This window comes from Coturnix japonica, chromosome 31, assembly GCF_054131305.1.
Source record: "Coturnix japonica strain WE chromosome 31, WE-NBRP24, whole genome shotgun sequence".
In the NCBI taxonomy this organism is placed as follows: domain Eukaryota; kingdom Metazoa; phylum Chordata; class Aves; order Galliformes; family Phasianidae; genus Coturnix; species Coturnix japonica.
This window is the reverse complement of record NC_140693.1, coordinates 139,395-163,710: the sequence shown is the minus strand read 5'-3', so window position 1 is coordinate 163,710 and position 24,316 is coordinate 139,395.

Below are 24,316 nucleotides of genomic sequence, written 5' to 3'. Positions count from 1 at the left end.
ATCTGATACCAATGACATAAGTCAGAGCATTTGTAAATACAGATTCTGCGTGGAATGCACAGATGGTTTGTCTCCAGAACAAAACAAGCCTTCAGTAAAAGGATTTTGTAGGTATTTATAGATAACTATTATCCTGTTGCTAATTACATACTGTGAATTTAAAGTGGAAAATATTCTTTCTTGTCTCACTTAGAATACAAAGAGGTGCCTAATGTTGTGCTGTTTCCCAGCTTCATTAATTGACTTTTTTTTTTTTCCCCAGGCATCAGTATAGGGGTAGGTCATGTTTAATATCTTTATTGATGATCTGGATGGGGGGATTGAGTGTATCCTCAGTGAGTTTGCAGATGACTCCTCGCTGGAAGGAAGTGTTGATTTGCCTGAGAGTAGGAAGGCCTTACAGAGGGATCTGAATTGGCTGGATCAATGGGCTGAAGGCAATTGTATAAGCTTCAACAAAGTCAAGTGCCAGCTACTGCACTTTGATCACAATATCATGCCACTCCATTTTGCAGGCTTGTGGCTAGAATCTAGATTCTGGTGGTGTTAGTTGACAGCCAGATGAATGTGAGCCAGCAGTGTGCCTGGTAGCCTAGAAGGCCTGGCTTGTATCAGAAATAGTGTTGCCAGCAGGACCAGGGAGGTGATAATCTCTCAGTACTTGGCACTGGTGAAGCTGTGACTTGAGCACTGTGTTCATTTTTGGGCCCCCTCACTACAAGAAAGACCCTGGCACATGTTCATAGAATGGTAATGAGGCTGGTGTGGGGTCTGGAGCATAAGTCTTGTGAGGAGCAGCTGAGGAAGTTGGGGGTATTTAGTCCGGCGAAGAGGAGGCTTGGGGGGAGACCTCATTGCTCTCTACAACTTCCTGAAGGGGGGTTGTGGTGAGGTGAGGTTCAACCTCTTTTTGTGTGTAACTAGTGACAGGACAAGAGGGAGTGGCTTAGAGTTGTGCCAGGAGAGGTTCTACTGGATGTTCGGAGAAACAACTTCTCAAAAATAGTCATTAGGTATTGGAAAGGTTTGCCCAGGGTGATGGTGGAATCACCATCCCTGCAGACGTCCAAGAAACGTGTAGATGTGGCTCTGAGGGACATAGTGGGCATGCTGGGAGTGGGTTGATGGTTGAACTAGATGACCTTCAGTGGTCTTTTCCAACCTTAAGTCACAGAATCATAGAACCATAGAGTCATTCGTTCTTCTAAGAACCAGCTACACTCTGAAATGCTATACAGGTTGGTTGGTCCTTCTGATCCTTCTCATTTATGGCTCTGTATTATCTTATCCTCAGTGATCCTGCCGTCCTTCAAGAAAGGTGCTTTAGATATACTTCTGTTATACTTCAGCTTGATTGCTTTAAGTGTATCTCTCAATACCACAGTCCAAGGAAATGTGTGTGTACATTCTTCCGGCTAGATAAATAAATAAAAACACAAAGCATCTCTGAAGCTCGGACTCACTGTGTTTATTAAATGTTTTATTAACTTCATAATGACTCACAAAGAAACATTTTAATTTTGATTGTGTGTTTCTGTCTATGCTCTGATTTCTGTTAAAATCAGCTTTTGGATATGTAGAGGGAGAATTTTTTCGGTGAATAAGTGTGTGTTTAGGGCAGGAATGGATGATCCTTGATTTCACATGGTAGATGTTCTTTACCTGCTCTGTACTCATTTTACAAATCATTTCATGCTGTAACAGTAAACAAATGGTGAATTCTTCATCAGATACGTCTGCTACTGTAAGGTCTTTGTCTGATTTCAAAGTTAAAGTCAGGAGTCAAACTAAAAGAAGAAAAAACTAGTTTGATAAGGACGTATAGAAATTCTGCCTTTCTGTAACACAGCTTTGTTGGAAGTAACCGCGGGAGACAAGTCTCATGCTCTCATGGTCAACAAGTCTCGTTTATTAGGTGTTACAGCATCTCATTTATACAATCAGTAATAAGTTCATGCATATTGCAAAAGTTAAGCTCAGGAGTGGTGGGTTACACATTACTTCATCTGACCTTTGTGGTTAGTCTTATGGATACTTTTTCTTTGCAGCTCTGTCTACACCTTGCTACACATCTTGCTTTTCCCTCAGGCCGTCCTTGCCTCTAGATACATATTTCGTCTTTAGCTACATACCCTGTCTTTTCACATCCTGATTTCTTCTCAGCTGCCTAGCCCGTGATCGGCCCTAGGATAGACCGTCGTTGTCTTCAGTCACGTTCATTCTTTTACAATTTAACTAGTGGAATCTCTTCATGTCCTTTCTCATGAAGCCATTCTGCATAAACATTCTCCACACATAGAGACCCATAGGGAGACACAGGGACCCATTGGGGGACATTGGGACACATAGGGACCCCATGGATTACAGTGAAGGACAGTGAGACCCATAAAGACACATAGGGACCCTGCTGAGACGCATAGGAGACCCCATAGAGGCACATAGGGACCACATTGAAACCCATAGATAACCATAGGAAGAAATTTGGGCCCAGAGATACCCATAAGAGACCCAATTGAGACCCCATAGAGGCACATAGCAACCCACAGGGGGGACATTGGGACACTTAAGGACACAGAGTGACCCATCAGGGAGACACAGGGAATAATAAGGGGACATTGGGACACATAGGGTCCACATCGATTACAGTTGGGGACATTGAGACCCATAGAGACACATAGGGACCCCACTGAGACCCATAAGAGACCCCATAGTGGCACATAGGGACCACATTGTAACCCATAGATTCCCATAGGAAGACATTTGGGCCCAGAGATACCCATAAGAGACCACATAGAGACCCCATAGAGGTACATAGCAACCCATAGTGTGGACATTGGGACACATAGAAAAAAATAGTGACCCATAGGGAGATACTGGGACCAAAAGGGGGACATTGGGACACATAGGGACTGCATGGATTAGAGTGGGGGACAGTGAGACTTATGGAGACACATAGGGACCTCGATGAGCCCCATAAGAGAACCCATAGAAACACATGGGGACCACATTGGAACCCATAGATACCCATAGGAAGACATTTGGGCCCATAGATACCAATAAGAGACCCCATAGAAACCCCACAGAGGCACATAGCAACCCGTAGGAAAGACTTTGTGACACATAGGGACACATAGTGACCCATAGGGAGATACTGGGACCCATAGGGGGACATTGGGACACTTAAGGACCCCATGGATTAAAGTGGGGGACAGTGAGACCCATAGAGACACATACAGACGGACCCCACTGAGACCCATAAGTGACCCCATAGAAGGACATAGCAACCCACAGGGTGGACATATATGGACACATAGTGACCCATAGGGAGACACTGGGACACATAGGGGGACACTGGGACACATAGGGACACAAAGTGACCAATAGGGAGACACTGGGACCCATAGGGGGACATAGAGGTCCATAGGAGGACAGTGGGACATGTTGAGACCCCATAGAGAGACATAGAGACACATAGGGACCCATTTAGAGGCATAATAACCCCACTGAGTCCTATAGGGACACCCAGAGACCCATAGGTAAACATTGGAACCCATAGGGGCTGTGTGGGAGATTGGTAATCACAGCCTGAACCTCTGATTAATCAGCTGAGGCAAGTGTGGGGTCAGCTGCGGGAGCACAGGTGAGAGTAATGGAGCTGTGCTCCCGGGAGGGCTGGAGCTCGACTCCACCTCCTCTGAGACCTCATTTAAGGGCTGACCCTCACTCGAGCTGCTTTCCATTATCTTTCCGAGCTCCCTGTTACCGGGTGAGGTCCCAGAAGACTGGAGGCTTGCCAACGTGACTCCCATTTCCAAGCAAGGTTGTCAGGAGGATCCGGGCAACTCCAGGCCTGTTAGCCTGACCTCGGTGCCAGGGAAGGGAATGGAACGAATTGTCTTGAGGGAGATGACAGATGCGGCAGGTGTGGGATGAGCAGGAGATCAGACCTAGCCAGCATGGGTTCGTGAAGGGCAGCTCCTGCTTGACCAATCTGATCTCCTTCTACGATCCTGTGACCCATCTGATGGATGAAGGAAAGAAAGGCTGTTGATGTGCTCTACTTGGACTTCAGCAAAGCCTTCACAACTGTCTCCCATGCTATTCTCCTACAAAAGCTGGCAGCCCTTTTCCAACCTTGAGAATTCTGTGATTCTGTGAGGCAGCATCTCTTGGACATCGCTCTGCAGTGAAGACCGCCCCAGCTTCCTCAGCGAAGGCATCACCACTGGTGAGTTTCTCTCTCGCTTAGAACCTCTGTCCATTTGTTACCATCTTTGTTACCATCTGTATAGTTACCACCTAGACAGGGGGACATAGAGAGACACTGGGACCCATAGAGTCCCATAGAGACCCATAGACAGTCATTGGGAGCCATAAGGATAAATTGAGATCCATAGTGCCCCATATTGCCCCAAAGAAACCCATAGCGACCCCATAGTCACCCATAACGCTCCATAGGAACACAAAGATACCACATAAAGCCCCATTGAGACCCCATAGACACCCCATAGTGACCCATAGTGACCCATAGGGGCCCAAAGAGACCCCATAGCACCCCATAGCTACTCCATAGTGCCCCATAGCAGCCCATGGAGCCTCATAGACACTCCATTGTGCCCCATGGCACCCCATTGCACCCCATAGGGACCCATAGACAAAACATACTGCTCCATAGAGCCCCATAGACACCCCATAGTTCCCCACAGTACCCCATAGCACCACATAGTGCCCCATAGACACCACATAAGGCCCTACAGCCACACCATAGAGCCCAATTGATCCACGTAGACACCCCATATTGCCCCATAGTGCCTGTAGACACCCCATAGAGCCCCGTAGAGACACACTGAACCCCATACAGACTTTATGCAGACCCCACAGAGCCCGACAGACAACCCATAGATCCCAATAGACACCCCATAGTGCCCAATAGAGCCTCATAGGGACCCAATAGCGCTCCATAGACACCCCATAGATCCCCATGGAGAACCCATAGCCACCCACAGAACACCATAGAGCCCAATAGGCACCACATAACACACAATAGACAACCCCTAGCACACCATAGACACCCCATAGTGCTTCATAGAGACCCCATTCTTCCGCATAGAGCCCCAAAGCGCCGCATAGGAACCCAAGGATACCTCAAAGCACCGCATAGCCACCCCATAGAGCCCCATAGACAGCACATAGTGACCCATAGCTCCCCATAGGGGCACAAAGAGACCCCAAATCATCCCATAGCTACTCCACAGTGCCCCATAGCAGCCCATGGAGCCTCATAGACACACCCTTGTGCCCCACAGCGCCCCATTACACCCCATAGGGTCCCACAGACACCCTATACTGCTCCATAGAGCCCCATAGCACCCCATAGTGCCTCACAGCACCCCATAGCACACCATAGTGCCACATAGACACCACATAAGGACCTATAGCCGCCCCATAGAGACCCCATAGAATGCCATAGAGCCCCATAGACACCCCATAGAACCCCATAGACATCCCATAGAGCCCCATAGGCAACCCTACAGTGCCCCTTAGAGATCCCATAGCCACCCACAGAAACTCATTTTGCCCCATAGACACACAATAGCCATGCATAGTGCCCCTTAGAGCCCCATAGACACACCATAGCGCCCCATAGACATTCCATAGAAACCTCAGAATGCCCCATAGAACCCCATAGAACTCAATAGGCACCCCATAGAGCCCAATAGCTACCCACAGAACACCACAGAGCCCAATAGGCACCCAATAGCCACCCCATAGTGCCCCACAGACATCACATAGACCCCCATAGTGCCCCACATCGACACACAGTGCCCAATTGAACCCCATACAGACCTCATAGAGCCCCATAGACACCCCATACTACTCCATAGAGCCCCATAGGTGTTGGAAGTAACTGCGGGAGACAAGTCTCATACTATCATGGTCAACAAGCCTCGTTTATTAGGTGTTACAGCATCTTATTTATACAATCAGTAATAAGTTCATGCATATTGCAAAAGTTAAGCTCAGGATTGGTGAATTAGACATTACTTCATCTGACCTTTGTGGTTAGTCTTATGGATACTTTTTCTTTGCAGCTCTGTCTACACCTTGCTACACATCTTGCTTTTCCCTTAGGCCGTCCTTGCCTCTAGATACATATTTCGTCTTTAGCTACATACCCTGTCTTTTCACATCCTGATTTCTTCTCAGCTGCCTAGCCCATGATCGGCCCTAGAATAGACCGTCTTTGTCTTTAATCACGTTCATTCTTTTACAATTTAACTAGTGGAATCTCTTCATGTCCTTTCTCATGAAGCCATTCTGCATAAACACTCTCCACATTATTGCCATTCTGCATAAACACTCTCCACATTTCCCCCGTTTTCTTTTAAAATGAAAAGGCTCAGTTCAACGACCGATTAATCATATTTAACAAGCAGTTCAGTTCATTTGTTCAATCAGTTCTCATGTAGTTTTATCCTGCTCCATAGCTGCTGCTCTGTGAACTTCTCATCTCGATCCATGGCTGCTGCTCCATAGAATTCTTCTTGTATTACAACAATTCCAAGATACTGCCTATAGAATAACAACACTACTTATATTAATAACGTAACTATTATAACTCAATCAAGACCTCGATTGACAATACTCTAAAAGTGAAAAAAGAGACAAGTCAAATATAACATAACAACATTACTATTAAACCTACTAAAAAGAACAAACATGTTTGTACTGCAACCTAAGTTTCTGCAACCTGAAAATAAATCCGTGAGGGTCCCATTGTGTTAATCTGTAACTGATCAGGAAAAGTCTTCAATTTTCATATACTCTGATATATTGATTTTAATGACCACTAAAATTTGTGCAATAAATGCTTTTAAGATGTTCATAACCATGCTCTACCAACTGAGTTATCCGGGCTAATAATTGATTAATGATTGTGAAATTTTATGAAGTAGCATGTCAAATAGAACCAATTTTAGAGGACAAATGTACTAGAGTATCACTAGGGGCATTAATACTTATTGACCCTTGAGAAACAGCAAGCCATGTTGGTGGTGGATGTAACAGGTAGTGCCAGCAGGGCGTCCCCTGCTTCAAGGTGCACATTTCCTCTCTCACCCATCACAGATTCTCTCCTGCATTCAGGGTCTGAAGGATTTCTTCCAGTTGTACACCATATCCGCATGGCCAGTGCGTGATATAGAGCCCAAGTGGAACACCTGCTTGGAAAACAGAATAAACTATCAAATTTAGTTCTATTAGCGTGCACTTTTGTCTAAAATGATGCATGGTTATATTTTCAGATCCCAATTAATTGGATGTAAAAGAGGTATCCATTCTATGATACAGGGTCATCTCTTTGTCTGGAATTCCTTTCCAGGTTTTGTCTTTGCAAATTAAGAAAAGCTAATTAATAGGCTAATAATATCATAACCAAACAGTACTAAAACATTAAAAGAGCTATTCCTGTAGATTCTAGCATTGATTACATCAAATCCTGTTTAATACACATCTGATCTATTACTAAAATAGAAGAAGCACACAACATCCTAGCTAATGCCTTAAACTCTAAATCTTGAGACTGCATTGGTAAAACAGAAAATCACACACTATGTCAAACTATTACTAATATTATCTATAACACAGCAAGTTACAAAGCAATACCACTAAGTAAGAAACACACAATTACAATTACTATAAAGGCTGGATGCTATTTTCTGCCTTCAGATGAGACCGAAGATATCATGCAGGAACCCACACAGGGCCAGTCCCTGTGGAAATATGAGCATATTCACGACCCCAAGTTGTCAGTGGTAGAGGACAGTCCCAAAGTCCTGTGGCCATATTCCAAACATTAACCATAGGCTGTTCCTTTAGCACCGGGGAAGCCTCAAAATGACGATCCACATAACCTGTATCTCTATGAACACGATTCAAAAGCTTCATCACAAGCAAAACAAGCAAAACCTTACATAATATTTCTTGCAGTGTGTCTCCCATATTCCCCCTTTTTTGTTTATTAATAAGAATGGATTTCAGTGTTTGATAAATGTGATCAGTGATAGCTTGTCCAGTGGGAGAATGAGCAATGGCTGTAGTATGTTTAACACACCCTTCTTGGAGGAAAGTTTGAGTGGCCTTAGAGGTATATGCAGGCCCATTATCTGTTTTTGTAGTATGTGGGATTCCCATAGCAGCATAAGCAGATAACCAGTGTTTACGGGTGTCATGACTGTGTTCACCTGTATGTGCTGTGGCAAATATGTAAGAAGAATGAATATCTATTGTTACATGTGCATATTTTACACGGCCAAATTCAGGAATGTGAGTGACATTTGTCTGACACAGTTGAAGAGGTGCTGTGCCACATGGATTTGTCTGAGTCTGAGGCAAAGAGGTATCAGTCAAATTATGTAGCCGGTATTCAATCATAAACACAGCATATTGCATAGGAGAGAGGATCATTCTTAACGCAGTTTTCCAATCGTGAGGGGTCATAGCGTAAGTGTCACTGTTTGTAACCAAAAGATTGTATGTAAAGGCTGACTGAACTCTGTATGTTCTCACTGACTCCCTTAGCTCCTTCACTGACTCATAAGGCAGGGATTCCACATGGGGGACCTGATTAGGAAAGGTTTGCAACGTGTCAGCATCACCCCTTAATATTGTTTCTTCTCTGCATTGCTCTAAGACATCACAGTACGCTGTAGGGAAAATTGTCATTCCTGCTTCCTTCAAAGTACCATCAGGAAGAAATGCGTCCGATTCGCTTTCTGGATCTACTGGACCTGGGTCACAACAATCCCCTGGTTTCAGTCCATCCGTGTCTTTAACCACGTTACACACGGGCTGCACAGACACAGCCGCGCAGGACGAGGGAGGGGCGGCATGGCGAGGTGCAGAGAACGACGTGGGCGAAGCAGAGGGCGGGGGTGCTGTAGAGACCGACAACGCGGCGAGCGACGTGTGCGGGGGGGCAGGCGGCCGCTGGCTGGGAACGGCAGCTTGTATCGGAGCGCGGCCGCTGTTCTTTCGTGCGCTGCTTCTCACGTTTCCCGACTTCCTATAGCATACAGCAGCGTTGTGGGTGTTGGATTGACACTTGCTGCGCCAAATCCCAGTGGCTTGGCACTCGTGACGGATGTGGCCAGTTTTTTCACAACGGAAACATTTCATGAGGGAGCTGATCTGCGAGCGTGGGCTTGTAGCGACTGCAGCTTGGAGGGGTGCAAGGGCTGCTAACACTTGATTCTGAGAAGCCTCAGCCTGTGCCTTTAATCCTGCCCCTAGCTCTTTAATAGCCTCAACTATGAAAGCCTGAGCCCCCGTGGGCACGCTCGATAGTCTGTCTAACGCCTCCTCTATTGTCCAGTTACTCCTCAAAGTACTTAGAATGCCACGAGCTGTAGCATTACAATTCTGAAGTGCACAATGTTTTAGCATTATTTCCCTCATATACTCTGGTACTCCAGCCTTCTCTATGGCTCCAGCTACCTTATCTAGAAACGCTCCAAAATCCTCATTTCTTCCCTGCCGGATTCCCATATAAGACAACAACCCACCTGGTGCCTTGATCTTATCCATAGCCTGCCTGGCCAGATGCATTGACTCCCTACATTTAGCTGGTCCTAATAAAGCCTGGGCCTCCGTCCGGATGAAAGGACCCACCCCTAAAAGTTCTTCAACGGTGACATTATACAAGGGATCTCCGGGCTGCCTAACTATCGCAACTCTCTGTTGGCACATCTCTTCCCAATAAGCATTAAATAGCAATTGTTCGTGCTGCGAAAAAATCAACCTAGCTATAGCCTGACAATCAGATGGCAACAAAACCTGAGTACTCCAGATATAATCCAGTATCTGTCTCACTGGCTCACTTTTTACTCCAAACTGACTGACCGTAGACCGCAATTGTAACAACAACTTCCAATCTAAAGCACTGATAGCAGCCTGTGTCCCACCTGCAGGATCAGGCGAATACCCCACCGGCAGCACCGCCTGTGGCACCGCTTCCAACGCCTCACCGTCTCCTGCCTCTAAACAAGCCCGCGCCAGCGCAGCACAAGCCCCCCCCCGCTCCCGCGCGACGGCCTCCGCCAGGGCACTCTGTGCCCCAGGGAGCGGCTCATTGCAAAGGGGGGTCGAGGGGGCCGGCTGTAGCGCCATGGTCGATGCAGGCGGCTCGTCTGATACAGACGTGCAGGGAGACGGAGACGGGGCACTCGGCTCCGCAGCCACTGGCAATGCAGGCTCGGCGGCCGGCGGAAACTTTACGGTGGACACAGCAGGGGGCCCCGGGCAATCTGACCATTCATTATAATTCTTATTCCTCCCCTGCACAGCACTAGCTTGCTCTACCGCTTCCTTTTCTGCCTGATATTGCAACAAATCATTATAAACAACACGCCACCACTTCCCACATTTTTTAGCCATTTTCTCCCCATCTATCATTCCCTGAAAAATCGCATCTCCAAATTTACGCCACTCAGCAAGATCATGCACTAAATGCGGATTCTGAAATAACCCTTTAGCATACCCATACACTAATAACTTAGGGAGTTCCTTTTCCAAGTCTACCCCCTTAAACTGTCTCCGCCTAAGAAAAGCGGAAAATAAATTATATGCTGCTTGCCTGTCCATTTTTACTCACGTCGGTACCGTTGCAGCCCTCCAGGCTTCGGCAGCACGTGTCGGTCGAGCCCACCTGTCGTGGTCACTCGAGACGCGGAGCTCCAATTTTAGCTCTTTTCGTCGTCCGTCGAGCTGCGAAATCCGGACCCGAACCCAACGCAGTTCTTCACCCGTGGCACCCTTTTTTTCCTTATCACGTCGAGGGTCACCATTTGTTGGAAGTAACCGCGGGAGACAAGTCTCATACTATCATGGTCAACAAGCCTCGTTTATTAGGTGTTACAGCATCTTATTTATACAATCAGTAATAAGTTCATGCATATTGCAAAAGTTAAGCTCAGGATTGGTGAATTAGACATTACTTCATCTGACCTTTGTGGTTAGTCTTATGGATACTTTTTCTTTGCAGCTCTGTCTACACCTTGCTACACATCTTGCTTTTCCCTTAGGCCGTCCTTGCCTCTAGATACATATTTCGTCTTTAGCTACATACCCTGTCTTTTCACATCCTGATTTCTTCTCAGCTGCCTAGCCCATGATCGGCCCTAGAATAGACCGTCTTTGTCTTTAATCACGTTCATTCTTTTACAATTTAACTAGTGGAATCTCTTCATGTCCTTTCTCATGAAGCCATTCTGCATAAACACTCTCCACATTATTGCCATTCTGCATAAACACTCTCCACACATAGGCACACTACAGTGCCCCATAGCCAGTCCACAGCACACCATACTACCCCATAGAGCACCATAGACACCCACAGCATCCCATAGAAACCCATAGGGACCCATAAAGACCCATAGCACCTCATAGACACCCCATAGAGACCCCTTAGACATAGACACCTATAGGGAGACATTGGGACACTTAGGGGGACACTGGGACCCAAAGAGACCCATAGACAGACATATGGACCCCATAGAGACCAATAGAGACCCCATAGGGGAACACTGGGACCCATAGAAATTCCATAGAGACCCACTGAAACCTCATAGTGACACACTGAGTACCATAGAGACCCATAGAAAGACACTGGGACCCATATGGGGACAAAGGGAGACATCATAGAGACTCATAGGAACCCATTGGGACCAATAGGGACCCAAAGAGAGACAGAGAGACCCCATAGAAACCCATGGAGACCCCATAGAGGCACAAAGTGACACATAGAGGGACACCAAGACCCATAGAAACCAGATAGAGACTCCATATAGACACATAGGAACACATAGAGACCCACTGGGACAGTGAGACCACATATAGACTCATAGGGACACATTAGGAGCCATTAAGACCCATAGGGACACATAGGATGACTTTGAAACTTATAGATACCCAAAGGAAGACATTTGGGCCCAGAGATAACCATAAGAGACCCCATAGAGACCCCATAGGGGCACATAGCAACCCATAGGGGGGACATTGGGACACATAGGTACACATTGTGACGCGTAGGAAGACACTGGGATCCATAGGGGTACATTGGGACACATAGGGACCCAATGAATTACAGTGGGGGACAGTGAGACCCATAGAGATACATAAGGACCCCGCTGAGACCCGTAAGAGACCCCATAGAGGCACCTAGGGACCAAATTGAAACCCATAGATACTTGTAGGAAGACATTTGGGCCCAGAGATATCCATAAGAGACCACACAGAGACCCCATAGAGGCACATAGCAACCCATAGGGGGGACATTGGGACATGTAGGGAAACATAGTGACCCATAGGGAGACACTGGTACCCATATGGGGACATTGGGACACATAGGGACCCCTTGGATTACAGTGGGGGACAGCCAGACCCATAGAGACACATAGAAACCCCGCTGAGACCCATAAGAGACCCCATAGAGGCACATAGGGACCACATTGAAACCCATAGATAGCTATAGGAAGATATTTGGACCCAGAGATACCCATAAGAAACCACATACAAGCACATAGCAACTCATAGGGGAGACATTGGGACACATAGTGACCCATAGGGAGACACTGGGACCCATAGGGGGACATTGGGACACATAGGTACACATAGGGAGACACTGGGACCCATAGGGGGACATTGGGAAACATAGTGACCCCATGGATTAAAGTGGGGGACAGTCAGATCCATCGAGACACATAGGGACCCTGCTGAGACCCATAAGAGACCCCATAGAGGCACATAGCAACCCATAGGGGGGACATAGGGACACATAGGGACACACCGTGACCCATGAGGAGACACTGGAACCCATAGGGGGACAATGGGACACATAGGGACCCCATGGATTACAGTGGGGGACAGTGAGACCCATAGAGACACATAAGGAACCCGCTGAGACCCATAAGAGACCCCATAGAGGCACATAGGGACCTAATGTAACCCATAGATACCCACAGGGAGATATTTGGGCCCAGAGCTATCCATAAGAAAGCCCATTGAGGCACATAGCAACCCATAGGGGGGACATTGGGACACATAGGGACCACATGGATTACAGTGGGGGACAGTGAGACCCATAGAGACACATAGGGACCTTGCTGAGACCCATAAGAGACCCCATAGAGGCACATAGGGACCACATTAAAACCCATAGATACCCTTAGGAATACATTTGGGACGATAGTTACCCATAAAAGACCCCATAGAGACCCCATAGAGGCACATAGCAAACCATAGTGGGGACATTGGGACATAGAGGGACCCCATAGAGAGACATAGAGACATATAGGGACCCATTTAGAGGCATAATAACCCCATAGAGACCAATAGGGACAGCTAGAGACCCATAGGGAAACATTGGGACCCATAGGGGCTGTATGGGAGATTGGTAATCACAGCCTGAACCTCTGATTAATCAGCTGAGGCAAGTGTGGGGTGAGCTGCGGGAGCACAGGTGAGAGTAATGGAGCTGTGCTCCCGGGAGGGCTGGAGCTCGACTCCACCTCCTCTGAGACCTCATTTAAGGGCTGACCCTCACTCGAGCCGCTTTCCATTATCTTTCCGAGCTCCCTGTTACCGGGTGAGGTCCCAGAAGACTGGAGGCTTGCCAACGTGACTCCCATTTCCAAGCAAGGTTGTCAGGAGGATCCGGGCAACTCCAGGCCTGTTAGCCTTACCTCGGTGCCAGGGAAGGGAATGGAACGAATTGTCTTGAGGGAGATGACAGATGCGGCAGGTGTGGGATGAGCAGGAGATCAGACCTAGCCAGCATGGGTTCGTGAAGGGCAGCTCCTGCTTGACCAATCTGATCTCCTTCTACGATCCTGTGACCCATCTGATGAATGAAGGAAAGAAAGAAAGGCTGTTGATGTGCTCTACTTGGACTTCAGCAAAGCCTTCACAACTGTCTCCCATGCTATTCTCCTACAAAAGCTGGCAGCCCTTTTCCAACCTTGAGAATTCTGTGATTCTGTGAGGCAGCATCTCTTGGACATCGCTCTGCAGTGAAGACCGCCCCAGCTTCCTCAGCGAAGGCATCACCACTGGTGAGTTTCTCTCTCGCTTAGAACCTCTGTCCATTTGTTACCATCTTTGTTACCATCTGTATAGTTACCACCTAGACAGGGGGACATAGAGAGACACTGGGACCCATAGAGACCCATAGAGATCCAGAGGAAGACATTGGGACCCATAGAGAGACACTGGGACCCATAGGGACACATAGAGAGACACTGGGACCCATAGAGACCCATAGAGATCCAGAGGAAGACATTGGGACCCATAGAGAGACACTGGGACCCATAGGGACACATAGAGAGACACTGGGACCCATAGGGACACATAGAGACCCATAGACAGTCATTGGGAGCCATAAGGATAAATTGAGACCCATAGATACCCCATTGAGACCCATAGTGCCCCAAAGAAACCCATAGCGACCCCATAGTCACCCATAGCGCCCCATAGGAACACAAAGATACCCCATAGAGCCCATAGACACACCATAGTGACCCATAGGGGCCCAAGGAGACCCCATAGCACCCCATAGCTAATCCATAGTGCCCCATAGCAGCCCATGGTGCCTCATAGACACTCCATTGTTCCCCACAGCACCCCATTGCACCCCATAGGGACCCATAGACAAAACATACTGCTCCATAGAGCCCCATAGACACCCCATAGTTCCCCACAGCACCCCATAGCACCCCATAGTTCCACATAGACACCACATAAGGCCCTACAGCCACACCATAGAGCCCAATTGATCCACATAGACACCCCATATTGCCCCATAGTGCCTGTAGACACCCCATAGAGCCCCATAGAGACCCACTGAACCCCATACAGACCCCATGCAGACCCCATAGAGCCCCACAGACAACCCATAGATCCCCATAGACACCCCATAATGCCCCAGAGAGCCCAATAGGGACCCCATAGCGCTCCATAGACACCCCATAGATCCCCATACAGAACCCATAGCCACCCACTGAACACCATAGAGCCCAATAGGCACCACATAGCACACCATAGACACCTCATAGTGCCCCATAGCCACTCCATAGTGCCCAATTCTGCCCCATAGACATCACATAGAGCCACTTCATAGTGCCACACAGTGCCCCATTGAACCCCATACAGACCTCATAGAGACCCCATAGAGACCCCATATCGCTCCATAGAGCGATTCCATAGAGACCCATTGAAACCTCATAGTGACACACTGAGTACCAGAGAGACCCATAGAAAAACACTGGGACCCATATGTGGACAAAGGGAGACATCATAGAGACTCATAGGGACCCATTGGGACCAATAGGGACCCATAGAGAGACCACATAGAAACCCATGGAGACCCCATAGAGGCACATAGTGACACATTGAGACAAGTTGGGACCCATAGAAACCACATAGAGACTCCATAGAGACACGGTGGGACCAATAGAGACCCCATATAGACTCATAGGGACACATTAGGAGCCATTAAAAACTATAGGGACACATAGGACCACTTTAAAACACATAGAGTCCAATAGGAAGATATTCGGGCCCAGAGATACCCATAAGAGACCCCATAGAGACCCCATAGAGGCACATAGCAACACATAGGGGGGACATTGGGACACATAGGGACCCCATGGATTACTGTGGGGGACAGTGAGACACATAGAGATATATAGGGACCCCGCTGAGACCCATAAGAGACCCCATAGAGGCACATAGGGACCACACTGAAACCCATAGATCCCCATTGGAAGACATTTGGTCCATAGAGCCTCACAGCACCCCATAGTGCCTCACAGCACCGAATAGCACACCATAGTGCCACATAGACACCACATAAGGACCTATAGCCGCGCCATAGAGACCCCATAGAACGTCATAGAGCCCCATAGACACCCCATAGTGCCCATAGACATCCCATAGAGCCCCATAGGCACCCTACAGTGCCCCATAGCCAGTCCACAGCACACCATACTACCCCATAGAGCACCATAGACACCCATAGCATCCCATAGAAACCCATAGAAACCCATAAATCACAGAATCACAGAATTACCCGGGTTGGAAGGGACCTCAAGGATCATGTAGTTCCAACCCCCCTGCCTAGCAGGGCCACCAAACATACACATTTACTAGATCAGGTTGCCCAGGGCCCCGTCCAACCTGGTCTTGAACACCTCCAAGGACGGGGCATCCACAACCTCACTGGGCAGCCTGTTCCAGGACCTAACCACCCTTCTAGTAAAGAACTTACCCCTAACATCCAACCTAAATCTTCCCTCCTTCAACTTAAAACCATTTCCCCTAGTCCTGCTATTATCAGCCCTTTCCAAGAGTTTACTCCCCTCCTGGGAGTAAGTTCCCTTCAGGTACTGAAAGGCTGCAATGAGGTCACCCCGCAACCTTCTCTTCTCCAGGCTGAACAAACCCAACTCCCTCAGCCTGTCCTCATAGGGGAGGTGCTCCAGCCCCCTGATCATCTTTGTGGCCCTCCTCTGGACCCTTTCCAAAATCTCCATATCTTTTTTGTACTGAGGGCTCCGCACCTGGACACAGTACTCCAGATGGGGCCTCACAAGAGCAGAGTAGAGAGGGACGATCACCTCCCTATCCCTGCTGACCACCCGTCTCCTGATGGAGCCCAGGATCCCATTTGCTTTCTGGGCTGCCAGAGCGCACTGCTGGCTCATGTTAAGTTTCTCATCTATCAGGACCCCTTGGTCTTTTTCAGCCGAGCTGCTCTCAAGGACAACTCCTCCCAGCCTGTACAGGTGCCTGGGGTTCTTCCGGCCCAAGTGCAAAACCTTGCACTTTGCTGTGTTGAACCTCATTAGGTTCACCCGAGCCCAGCTTTCCAGCCTGTCAAGGTCCCTCTGAATGGCATCTGTTCCCTCCACTGTATCAACTGCACCACTCAGCTTGGTGTCATCAGCAAAATTGCTGAGGGTGCACTCCATTCCCTCATCGATGTCATTAATAAAGATGTTAAAGAGCACCGGTCCCAAGACAGACCCTTGAGGGACGCCGCTCGTTACCGGCCTCCACCTGGACATAGAGCCATTGACCACCACCCTCTGTCTCCGGCCTTTCAACCAATTGCTTATCCATCTAGTTGTCCACCCATCAAATCCACCTCCCTCCAATTTGGAGATGAGGATGTGATGGGGGACCATGTCAAAGGCCTTGCTCAGGTCCAGCTAAATGACATCGGTCGCCTTCCCTTCATCCACCAACGCCGTCACTCCATCATAGAAGGCCACAAGATTAGTTAAGCATGACCTTCCCCTGGTGAAGCCGTGCTGGCTGTCTCGGATCACATGCTTGTTCTTTATGTGATCAAGCATGTTGTCCAGGAGGATCTGTTCCATAATCTTCCCAGGCACAGAGGTGAGACTCACCGGCCTGTAGTTACCCGGGTCGTCCCTGCTCCCCTTCTTGTAAATGGGAGTGACGTGACCCTTCCTCCAATCATCCGGGACCTCACCTGACAGCCACGACTTCTCAAATATGATGGAGAGCGGCTCAGCAACCACCTCAGCCAGCTCCTTCAGGACCCTGGGATGCACGCCATCTGGCCCCATAGACTTATACTCATTCAGTCTAAGGAGGCACTCTCGGACTTGCTCTACCCTTACAGTGGGGAGGGATTTACCTCCTTGGTCCCCACATGGAGGGATGGGGGTGCAAGACTTAGGGACGTGAAAAAGACTAGAATCCTGGCCACCAGTGAAGACCGAGGTGAAGAACTCATTCAGCACCTCAGCTTTCTCTTCATCTGTTGAAGCCATTTCTCCTTTTGAATTTACCAGAGTAGGTACGCCCATTTTGGCCTGTCTCTTCTGGCCAATGTACCTGTAGAAGGTTTTCTTATTGTTTTTCACATCCCTCGCCAAGTTCAGTTCTGCCTGTGCCTTGGCTTTCCTGATCCCACATCTGCAAGTTCGGACGGCATCCCTGTATTCTTCCCGGGTGACACAGCCTTGTTTCCAGAGCTTGTACACCCCTTTCTTCACCCTCAGTTCTCTTAGCAGGTCCTTGCTGAGCCATGCCGGTTTTCTACCTCTCCTGCCCACTTTCTTAATCAGGGGAATGGAGACCTCTTGGGCTGCCAGGAGGGCATCCTTGAACAGTAGCCAGCTCTCCTCAACGTCCTTATCTTTGAGGGCAGCGCGCCAGGGGATCTTGGCCAGCATTCCATTGAGTAGCTTGAAGTCTGCTCTTCTAAAGTTGAGCATCCTGGTCCTGCTCTTTGCCAGGCCCACATCGCTTGAGATCACAAACTCAACCAGGGCATGATCGCTGGAGCCCAGGCAGCCTCCAACCTTGACGCCTTTGATGATCTCCTCAGCGTTGGTGAGCAGCAGGTCCAGCAACGCTTGACCTCTGGTCGGTCTGTCCAATACCTGAACCAGAAAGCTATCATCAATGGATTCCAAGAGCCTCCTGGAGCTCTTGCAGCTCGCCGTGTGGTTTTCCCAACAGATGTCAGGATGGTTGAAGTCCCCCACCAGGACAAGAGCCCGTGAGCCAGACGCCTCACGCATCTGGAGCAAGAAAGCCTCATCAGCAGCCTCCCCTTGATCAGGTGGCCTGTAGTATACCCCTAATACCAGCTGACCTTTATTAGTCCCATCTCTAATCCTAACCCACAGGCTCTCAACCTGTTCTTGACTGTTTCTCATGGGGAGCTCCTCACAGTTTATCCAATCTCTGACATAAAGGGCGACTCCCCCACCCTTCCTACCTTGCCTATCTCTCCTAAAGAGCCTATAGCCATCGATGGTAGTATCCCAATTGTGGGAGTCATCCCACCATGTTTCTGTGATAGCAACAATGTCATAATTTTCAGAGTGCATCACAGTTTCCAGTTCCTCCTGCTTGTTACTCAGGCTCCGTGCATTAGTATAAAGGCACTTCAGCCGGGCTGTCCGTCTCACCACCTTCATAAGCGATCCAGGATCCGCTAGAACAGCGGCATCCCCAGCATCCCCCTGCCCTACTCCCTCCTTTTGCACTCTGCAATCTTTGCCCACAGAGTTTGGTACAATCCCTCGAATGCACCGTTCAACCCCAGTAGCCCTTATTTTGTCCCCTTCCCCCTTCGTTCCTAGTTTAAAGACCTATCAATGAGTCCCGCTAATTCTTCAGCTAATACCCTCTTACCCCTCAGGGACAGGCTGCTTGCATCAGCAGCCATCATTCCAGGTGCAGTGTAGATTGCCCCATGGTCAAAATAGCCGAAATTCTTGTGTCTGCACCAGCTCTTAAGCCATCTGTTTAAGAGATGGGTTTTTTGGATCCTCCCTGTATCTTTTCCTGACACCACGGGCATAGAAGAAAAGATCACCTGCACCCCAGCTCCTTCAAGTATTCGCCCCATTCCCCTGAAGTCTTTCTTGATGGACCTCAGGCTTTGCTTGCCAACTTCCTCACTGCCAGCCTGAATTATTAAAAGTGGGTAGTAGTCTGAAGGATGAATCAATCTAGAATTTTTCTTTGAAATGTCCCTGACCCGTGCCCCAGGAAGGCAGCACACTTCTCTGCGGGTAGGGTCAGGCCGGCATATAGGGCCTTCTGTTCCTTGCAGAAGGGAGTCACCTACAACAATCACCCTTCTGTCCTTACGTGTAGAAGCAGTCTTGAGGCTTCGGGGTGACCGCTTCACCTGAGGCAACCTCATGGGTGCACCTGTTTCCACACTCTCACTAGTCCCCCCCTCAAGTTCCAGGGCCTCAAACCGGTTTCGCAGAGGCACCTGGGGAGCCGGGGATGGTCGTGATGGAGGATGCCCCTTCCGTCGAGCAGGTACCCGTAAAGACCCATAGCACCTCATAGACACCCCATAGAGACCCCAAAGACGCACATAGACACACATTAGGAGATACTGGGGAACATAGGGGGTCACTGGGACCCATAGAGACCCAGAGACAGACATATGGACCCAATAGACACCACATAGGGGAACACTGGGACCCATAGTAATTCCATAGAGACCCACTGAAACCTCATAGTGACACACTGAGTACCAGAGAGACCCATAGAAAAACACTGGGACCCATATGTGGACAAAGGGAGACATCATAGAGACTCATAGGGACCCATTGGGACCAATAGGGACCCATAGAGAGACCACATAGAAACCCATGGAGACCCCATAGAGGCACATAGTGACACATTGAGACAAGTTGGGACCCATAGAAACCACATAGAGACTCCATAGAGACACAGTGGGACCAATAGAGACCCCATATAGACTCATAGGGACACATTAGGAGCCATTAAAAACTATAGGGACACATAGGACCACTTTAAAACACATAGAGTCCAATAGGAAGATATTCGGGCCCAGAGATACCCATAAGAGACCCCATAGAGACCCCATAGAGGCACATAGCAACACATAGGGGGGACATTGGGACACATAGGAACACATAGTGACCCATAGGGAGACACTGGGACCAATAGGGGGACATTGGGACACATAGGGATCCCATGGATTACCGTGGGGGACAGTGAGACCCATAGAGATACATAGGGACCCCGCTGAGACCCATAAGAGACCCCATAGAGGCACATAGGGACCACACTGAAACCCATAGATCCCCATTGGAAGACATTTGGGCCCAGAGATACCCATAAGAGACCCCATAGAGACCCCATAGACACACAGAGGTACCCACAGGGGGGACATTGCGACACATGGGGACACATAGTGACCTATAGGGAGACACTGGGACCCATAGGGACACATAGAGACCCATAGACAGTCATTGGGAGCCATAAGGATAAATTGAGACCCATAGAGACCCCATAGTGCCCCATAGTGCCTCAAAGAAACCCATAGCGACCCCATAGTCACCCATAACGCTCCATAGGAACACAAAGATACCCCATAGAGCCCCATAGACACCACATAGTGACCCATAGGGGCCCAAAGAGACCCCATAGCACCCTATAGCTACTCCATAGTGCCCCATAGCAGCCCAAGGAGCCTCATAGACATTCCATTGTGCCCCACAGCACCCCATTGCACCCCATAGGGACCCATAGACACAGCATACTGCTCCATAGAGCCCCATAGACACCCCATAGTTCCCCACAGCACCCCATAGCAGCCCACAGTGCCCCATAGACACCAAATAAGGCCCTACAGCCACACCATAGAGCCCAATTGAACCACATAGACACCCCATATTGCCCCATAGTGCCTGTAGACACCCCATAGAGCCCCATAGAGACCCACTGAACCCCATACAGACCCCATGCAGACCCCATAGAGCCCCACAGACAATCCATAGATCCCCAAAGACACCCCATAGACTCCCCATAGAGCCCCATAGGGACTTCATAGCGCCCCATAGAGACCCCATTCTTCCGCATAGAGCCCCATAGCAAACCATAGCACCCCATAGTCACCCATAGCGCCCCATAGGAACCCAAGGATACCCCAAAGCACCCCATAGCCACCCTACAGCACTGCATAGCCACCCCATAGAGCCCCATAGACACCACATAGGGACCCATAGAGCCCCATAGGGGCACAAAGAGACCCCAAATCATCCCATAGCTACTCCACAGTGCCCCATAGCAGCCCATGGAGCCTCATAGACACTCCCTTGTGCCCCACAGCGCCCCATTGCACCCCATAGGGACCCATAGACACCCTATAATGCTCCATAGAGCCCCATAGCACCCCATAGTGCCTCACAGCACCCCATAGCACAACATAGTGCCACATAGACACCACATAAGGACATATAACCGCGCCATAGAGCCCCATAGACATCCCATAGAGCCCTGTAGGAAACCCATTGTGCCCCATATAGCTCCCATAGCCACCCATAGAAACTCATTTTGCCACATAGACACACCATAGCGTTCCGTAGACACCTCATAGAAACCTCAGAACGCCCCATAGAACCCCATAGAGCTCCATAGGCACCCCATAGAGCCCGATATTGAACCCATAGAGGCACATAGCAACCCATAGGGGGGACATTGGGACACATAGGGACACATAGTGACCCATATGGAGACACTGGGACCCATAGGGTGACATTGGGACACACAGGGACACCATGGATTACAGTGGGGGACAGTGTTACCTGTAGAGACACATAGAGACTCTGCTGAGACCCATAAGAGACCCCATAGAGGCACCTAGGGACCACATTGAAACCCATAGATACCCATAGGAGGACATTTAAGCCCATAGATACAAATAAGAGACACCATAGAGGCACATAGGGACCTAATGTAACCTATGGATACCAATAGGTAGATATTTTGGCCCAGAGATACTCATAAGAGACCCCATGGAGACACTTAGCAACACATAGGAGGGACATTGGGACACATAGGGACACATTGTGACCCATAGGCTGACACTGGGACCAATAGGGGGACATTGGGACACATAGGGACCCCATGGATTTCAGTGGGGGACAGTGAGACCCATAGAGACACATAGGGACCTCGCTGAGACCCATAAGAGACCCCATAGAGGCACATAGGGACTGCATTGAAACCCATAGATACCCATAGGAAGACATTTGGGCCCAGAGATATCCATGAGACACCATAGAGACCCCATAGAGACCCCATAGTGGCACATAGCAACCCATAGGGAGGACATTGGGACACATAGTGACCCATAGGGGGACATTGGGACACATAGGGATCCCATGGATTACATAGGGGGACAGTGAGGCCCATAGAGACACATAGGGACCTTGCTGAGACCCATAAGAGACCCCATAGAGGCACATAGGGACCACATTGAAACCCATTGGTACCGTTAGGAATACATTTGGGTCCAGAGATACCCATAAGAGACCCCACAGAGGCACATAGCAACCCATAGGGGAGACGTTGGGACACATAGTGACTCATTAGTGACCCAAAGGGAGTCACTGGGACCCATATGGATACATAGAGATCCATAGGTGGACAGTGGGACACATTGGGACCCCATAGAGAGACATAGAGACACATAGGGACCAACTGGGAGGCATAATAACCCCATAGAGACCTATAGGGACAGCTAGAGACCCATAGGGAAACATTGGGACCCATAGGGCCTGTATGGGAGATTGGTAATCACAGCCTGAACCTCTGATTAATCAGCTGAGGCTACCATCTGTGGGATTATGACTGAACGCCTCTAAGTCAGAATCCAGCCTAAACAGAGCGATACCGCGGCGCCGAGGCGCCTCGGTGGGCTCGCGATAACCGGCCGGCTCGCAGGCCGGCCGGTGCGGAGCGCCATCCGTGATCGGGAGCGGAGCGCGGCCGGAAGCGGCGCCCCCTCTCACCTGCCGCGTACCGCACGTTCGTGGGGAACCCGGTGCTAAATCATTCGCGAGACCCGGCGCTCGCTGCGTTGCTTCCGTCTTCTGTTCCGGGGGTTCCGTGCGCCGGCGCGTGGAAAGGGGGTGTGCGGCTGGTCGCGCGCGGGCGCGTGCCAGGCCCCCTTTCGCCCGGTTTTTCCCCATCCATCCATCCACCTTCCCGCTTCGTGGCGGCGCGGGGTAGACCTGTGCGTCCATCCACCCGCTCGATCGGCGGGTGCAGTTTCCCGTCCGTGCCGCGGGTAGACGTGTGGGCCGTAGCGGGGTTGACCTGTCGGCCGGTGCTGTTTCCCGTCCGTGCCGCGGGTAGACGTGTCGGCCGTAGCCGCGCGTCACGCAGCTGTGTCAAGCGGTAAGGGTACGACGAACGGCCAGCCGCCCCCCGACCCGACCCGAACCAACCCGACCCGACCACTTCCGCCGTTGACCCTCCCTCGCGCCCGCCCGCATCCTCCCCTCCCCTCCCTTGTGGTGTTATTTAAATTTATTAAAATTCATTTAAATTTATTAAAAATAGGTAGGGTAGACCTGGGGTCCGGCATTCGAGCTCGGGCGTCCTCGCGCACGACCGTCTCCGCCGTTCGTCCTCCCTCGGGCACGCTTGCTTCCTCCATTATTGTGGTGATTTTTTTTTGTTTTTTGTTTTTTTTTAAATATTTTTGTTTCTTTTAAATTTTTTTTTCCTTTTTTTCTCCTTTTTTCCCCATTTTTTCTTTTTTTCCCTTTTTTCCCCTTTTTAAATATTTTTTTCTTTCTTTTTTTCTTCCTTTTTTTTTTTAAATTTTCTTTTCCTCATATTTCCTTATTATTTATTTAGTTATTCATGCAATTATTAATATCGCTCTTCCGCTCCCCCATCTTTTTATTACTTTTATTTTATTTTATTTTATTTTATTTTA